The sequence below is a fragment of the Lepidochelys kempii genome, chromosome 18, assembly GCF_965140265.1.
Source record: "Lepidochelys kempii isolate rLepKem1 chromosome 18, rLepKem1.hap2, whole genome shotgun sequence".
Lineage (NCBI taxonomy): Eukaryota > Metazoa > Chordata > Testudines > Cheloniidae > Lepidochelys > Lepidochelys kempii.
Genome location: NC_133273.1, coordinates 7,300,021 through 7,306,149, shown reverse-complemented (window position 1 = coordinate 7,306,149; position 6,129 = coordinate 7,300,021).

Below are 6,129 nucleotides of genomic sequence, written 5' to 3'. Positions count from 1 at the left end.
CCCCTGCTCTGTGGGTATGCTCCCCCACCCCGAGGCATGATGGGAGATCAAGCTCTATGGCCCAATCACTCCTTGATCTCTTCCTGGCGCTGCCAGCAAAGGGGCCAGTTAACGCACGTGGGGTTGAGGGCTCTGTCCGGTAGCCACTAGACTCCAACAACTTTCGGTCACGACCGGGGCTGGATCTGAACCTGTGGCCTAGCAGCCACAGGCTCCACTTCCATTTCCAGGCCACGCAGAGGGCTTTGCGAAGGGATGCGCACATGCCCGGGGCCTAGGGCTTCCTCTAGTTTCTGGTGTGGCGTCCAACCTGGCTTGACATGACCCAAGAGATGGCTCCTCAGTCACTGCTCTGCTCTCAGGCCATTATCCCTTACACCCTACCTGCCAAAGCCAGACCCCAGGCACCCCTCCCTAAGTCTTTGGGACTTAGACCTTTGGGACATGCGGTGTGCCAGCCACAGCCCCCTCCCTAAGTCTAAGCCCAGTGCCCACAGCCAGAGGCAGATTCCGGGAAGAGAGGGAGCTCCTGGTGACAGGGAGCGATACCATCAGGCTCAGCAGCTCCATTGGGAAACCCCCTCGTCCCCGCTGTGCCGGTGCCAGGCTCCTCGTGCCAATGCGTTTCGTCCAAGCTGCTTGCCAGAGGGAGGGTCTGCTCACCATCACCAGCCACACCACCGGGTCTGCCCCCCTTGCCAGGCCCACAGGGAAAGCGATGCTGGGTCGTCTCTCACTATTTGAGGACTGACCCAGCAGAAGAGACAGAGCAAACTATTGTTCTCCTGCTGAGGAGAGAGAGACACTTTACCTCCCCCTAGGTAAAATCCAAAGACAGGATTCAAGCCTCATGAGCTCTAACAGACCTTGACAAGCATGCAATAAATGAGCATTCATGAACGTCCCACCTGAGATCAGGGCCCCGTTGTGGTCTGCGTTACACAAACAGTGAGAGAAAGTCGCTGTCCCCTGGAGATCACAGGCTGTAGAAGGGAAACATGCACAGACTGGAGAAGTAACTTGCCTGAGGAGAGCAAGGAACTTCCCAGAGCAGAGCAAGGAATAAACTCCAGGTCTCCTCCTGCCAACGTGTGCTCGATCCACTAGGCCAAACTGCCTCTAAACCATGCTGGATTCAGATCCAGTCTGGCAGAGTAGCCCAGGGGATCTCACTCTCCCCAGCCCGGAACACACCTTGCCACTGTGCGGCTGAAACTGGCAGCTTTAAGTTGTTGGACACTGTAACAGGTCACAGACTCACCGCCGCGCCTCCTGCTGGTCATCTGGGAATTAGCTCAATTCCAGCACTTGGAGCGCCACCTGCTGGCCAGTGTCTCTCATGCCCCGTGCCCCTCCCAGACCCCAGTGCCCTTTACCTCAGGGCTCTGCCCACAGCAGTACCCCCCACACTCTGGGACTTCCCTCCCCAGGGGAACCCCCAACCTTCTAAGCCCACCTTGCCTCAGTGGCTACTGCCAGTCATCATCTAGCCCCCTTTCTCTGGGGCAGGTGCAGTCTGTAATGGCCACTCATTATCAGCAAGGGGGTTGGAAGTGCCGCCTTTCTTGGCCCAGCTGCCTCCCTGCAGCCCCAGTACCTCCTTTGGCCTTCAGCAAGGCCTCAGCCTGGGGACTCACCAGGCCAGAGCCCCCGGCCCGGGCCCGGCCCAGCTCTAGGTACCCTGTGCTCCCAGACAGCTAGGTCCTTCCCACTCCAGCCCTGGACTGAGACTCTGTCACCTGGCTCACAGCCCTTTTATCAGGGCCAGCCGTGGCCTGATTGAGCTAGCCACACCTGGGGCCAGCTAGCCAGCCAGCCTCCCTCAGCCACTCTGAATCTCTTTTCTAATTGGGTCCCCACCACAGCCCTCTCCAAGGGCTGCTTTTAACCCCTGCTCTCCTGGAGTGGGGAGCCGCCCCACTACAGACACCAAGTAATTCTATTTTAAAAGTTACTAAAAATATTTAGAGGAACAAGGAATGGTAGGCTGGCTTTAACCAGCTCTCGCTCACTGCCAGCTCGGGGGTGTGGCTTTCCCTGTTCAGTCACAGGAGTTACCCGAGGGCCACCATGACCAAACAAATGTCACATTTATTAACTGGGGCTATTTTCATACGAAAGAGAGCAGGGGAGCCAATCAAACACAAGTCGACAGAATACAGGCTCTGGAGTGGCGACTTCCGTTACAATCTCAGCTGTCTCTCTGGGGAGAGCTTAATGGTGATTGCCGTGAGCAGGTAACGGCCCCTGGGGGCGCATCTCTCGTGGTAAGAGAACGCCCAAGTCTGTTGTTGTGAATCCATTCTTTCGTGTGTCGTCAGCCAACTAAGAATGTTCACTGACGGGCAAACGAATTTTGTTTTGGGGCCGGTGGACCTGCTGGTGATTAATAACTAACCAGCCCGATTAGAATTGGGAACGTAAGCAGTCTTAACGGCATCCTGTGACATTGAAGCAAATGTTTAAATCAGTTGCTTAGAAGAAGCCATCGAAGGGGCTGTGTTTGAAAACAGGCCAATTATAAATCTTAAATCCACCTGCATTCTACTAGGTCTCTTTCCCAGCGTTTTAGCCCATCTCCTCTCCAGGAATAACTAGTATGACAGCATTACAATAGTCCAACAAAATCGTTACAAGAGTTTGAAGACCCTTTGCAGCATCTCAGTTAACTCCCTCTCACCAACCCACGCCAAAGTCTTAGGGAGGTTTCCCTTGAGATGGTTTCTCTGCCTTAGCCACAAGCCCATCATTCCTCCCCTCTGTCCTGCCACAATGAGCTGCTGCTAAAGTCAGCTAGCAAAACTAACTCCCCCCCCCCCCAACCCTCGTAGGGTTGAGATCTCAAGTAGGGCTGGGCAGAGCTAGCTGCACTGAAGGAAGGGATCCATCCCCAATCTAGTTTCCCAGCACAAATAACTTTCTTGGGTCCTGGTCACATGTGGTGTCTGACATTTGGGCCTTGGCAGAGTTTTGTTAGTGTATTATTAGGATAGTGGTTTTACATGGCATGGTTGTTTAACACAGTGCAGCCAGAGGGTCCAGAAATGGGCACACAGGGGCATGCAGAGCAGTGACTCACCAGCCAGCACAACCCCCCCACAGCTGGGCATGGCATTACAGGATGTCCTCTGCTGACATCCCCGCACGACAGCTGCTCCAGCCCTGCACTGATCCGCTGCTTCTCCTAGTCAGCCCTCCGGCCAGCTCACTTATAGCCCGCCCCCCATTCCAGGGGGAGACAGAGTTCCACCACCCAGCAATCCAATAACCTCATGCCAGATCTTCGGCCCAATTCTGGGCTCAGTTCCTTACACCCCTTGAATGTGGGGGGCAGGGTGTCACACAACCTTTCTCCAGGGCCAGTTCTAGGCCAGGGACCTTGTAGCAAGCCACTGCAGTCCACTCCCTCAGGCTCCTGGCTGCCTCCCTGGACCACTTCCAACCTCAGCCTGTCTCTAGGCCCTTTTCCCCAGCTCCTACCTGGGCAACCTCCTCCACAGACCCTTCACTCCTTGCCAGGCTCTGCAGAGCCCCTTCCTGCTCTTGGACCAGGCGCTGCCTGTCAGGGATTTCTCCCTGGAGGGCCAGCTCCTGTCTGCCTCTCCCCAGATTGTCAGTGTGTCCACCTCTGTCCACCTGCCATTCACCATCACTCCCATCAGCAGGGGATCCTCGGACCAACTCTCCTCCTACTTCCCCCCAGTCCCCTGGAATCCTTCCTTTATTAGCCACCAGCTCCCTTCAGCTGGGCCTGGCCCACCCTCCAGATGCAGGCAGGTGCACTGAGTGCTCTCCCGCTCCAGTTAACTCTTTCTCTGCCAGTGCGGAGTGCACACCCCATCACCTGGCCCCCAGGGACATTTCCTCCCTCTGCTTCTGTGAGGGCAGAGTCACAGCTGGAGGGGGCAAAAGCAGTGTCTTCACCCCGCCCTGAGATGCCGGCAGGGCAGAGCCAGTGGACTGAGGTGGGGAAGGGTTCGGGAGAGATGGCAGAGATCAGGGCAGTTCCCAAAGGGGACAAAAACAACGAGGAGTCCAGTGGCACCCTAAAGACTAACAAATGTATTTGGGCATAAGCTTTCGTGGTTAAAAAACCCACGTCCCAAAGGGGACGTTTAACTGCTGCTTGTCACTGGCCTTTGTAACCTGGACACCGCAACGGACCCTGGCTACTCCCAGATGCCCAAAGCAGCAGCAGTCTTAAAAGCCCAGATCCTCAAAGGTATCTAGGTACCTAACTCCCATTGAAATCATGCACCTTTGAGGATCTGGGCCCAAGAATTTGTTTTCCAGCTGCGCTTGGGTAGAAAGCATCACTCCTTGCATTCAGCCATGGACCTCATCTACTCCCCCCAGTCACGATGGTGTTGAACTCAGTATGTTTCTAAAATGCTTTGGGAGGGAAAGAGCAAATTATTTTATCAGTCAGAACACCGGCTGCCTGCCATGTTCCTATTGGCCAGACGCGCCTGGCAGCAGTAAAATTAACACACATTGTTGCAACTGATGTTCTACTTAGTGCCTGCATGTCATTGACTAGCCTGGAGACAAAGCTGTGCAGGGCAGCTGCTAGTGCAAAGTGGGAGCTTCTAACCTGCTTTGACCGGCCTTGAGATTGCACTTGCTGGAGTTTCTATTCTACAAAAATTAAAAGCCAGATCCTCATCTGATGCAAATCAGTGTCGCTCCATTTAAGTCAGTGGGCCAGATCCCCAGCTGCTCTAAACTGGCACAGCTCCGCTGAAGTCAACGGGGAGTTTCACCAGCTGAGGATCTAAGTATTTTGTTAAGGAGAAGACAGGCTGGTGCTTTGCAATTCTTCAGCCTCCAAAGCACTACTGCCAGCCTCGTGAGTCCAGGTCCCCCCAAAACCACAAGATTGGCTTAAAAATTATGATTTTTTTAAAATAAATGCGGCATTCTTTATCTTTGCCTTCTGCTTCCGGAGCTTTTAAGGTGCATTGGGGTCACATTTCCAAGTTTTCCTCTGCAACCAGGCAGGCTGGAAGCTTACTAGAAACAAAGGAAAGCTGAGATTCTCCTGGCTCCGGGAGCTGGGGCTTTCAGAAAAACACCACGTATCGCAAGACTCTCAAGAGCTGGCAGTACTGTAAAGGGAATTTCTCTCACCCTCTTGGGCCAGGTGACTTAGACTGGAAATCTCATAAACACAGACTATGCCAGAAAATCTCCAGTGCTGGCTGCCTCCAGAGGGCTGTCCATAATCCAACCAGGGGCGGGGGGGCGGCACTGGTTGCTTAGTCCTGTCTTGACACAGAGACCTTGGTACAAGCAAACAACCCCCTCTGCCTTCCCTAGGAGCCACCACATTCAGCAAATCCCCCGCGCACACACACACACACACACACACACACACAATCCCTCTCCCCAAGCGAATACCAGACCCACGGGGTGAGCCGCCCTCTTTGCCCTGGAAGCAGCAAAGTGCAACTCATGGGGCAGGTGCAGGGAGTGGAAAGCAAACTCGAGCATAAAGCCCCCTCTCCCCCCTCGCTGAGAAGCCACTGCCCCCAGGCCCTGGTCACTCAAGCCCCCATCCCGCATGCTGATCTCAGCAGTCAGCGGAGACAAGTGGCAGTTTTGGGGGCCCAGCAAAGTGGTTCAGTCACAGCTGGGGGCGGGAGGGGGGACTGTTGTTACATTGTCAGGAGCCAGTTTGTAACCCCCCTCAGCATCACAGCCGGCTCGGGGAGGGCAGAGCCTCTGAGCCTGACCCTCCTTGGACTCAGGGGTCAAGGCAGCGCCTGGGGTCAGGGCAAGGAGAAACAGGCCCGCCAGTGCTCTCAGGGAATGCAACAAGTGGGCTCCTCTCCACGGGCGGCGAAGGACAAAGGGCCCCCCACAGCTCCCCGGCTCCAGCAAGCGCTGGTGGGGAGAGCAGCCAGGCGAGAGGGGAGGTGGCTAAAGCCCAGCTAATCCCCCAAGGAGCCCTGACTGGCAGAGAGCTGCCTTTTCTTCCCCTCTGTGTGTGCACGTCCGTCTGTCTCTCCTCCGCGCGCTGTGCCGCCTGCCTCCTCTTCCCCTGCGGCTCGCCGGAGACAGTGCTACAGTCGCCTGCAAACTTGGGGAAGGGGGGAGCAGGGGAGGAGGAGGAAGTGAGCGCCGAGG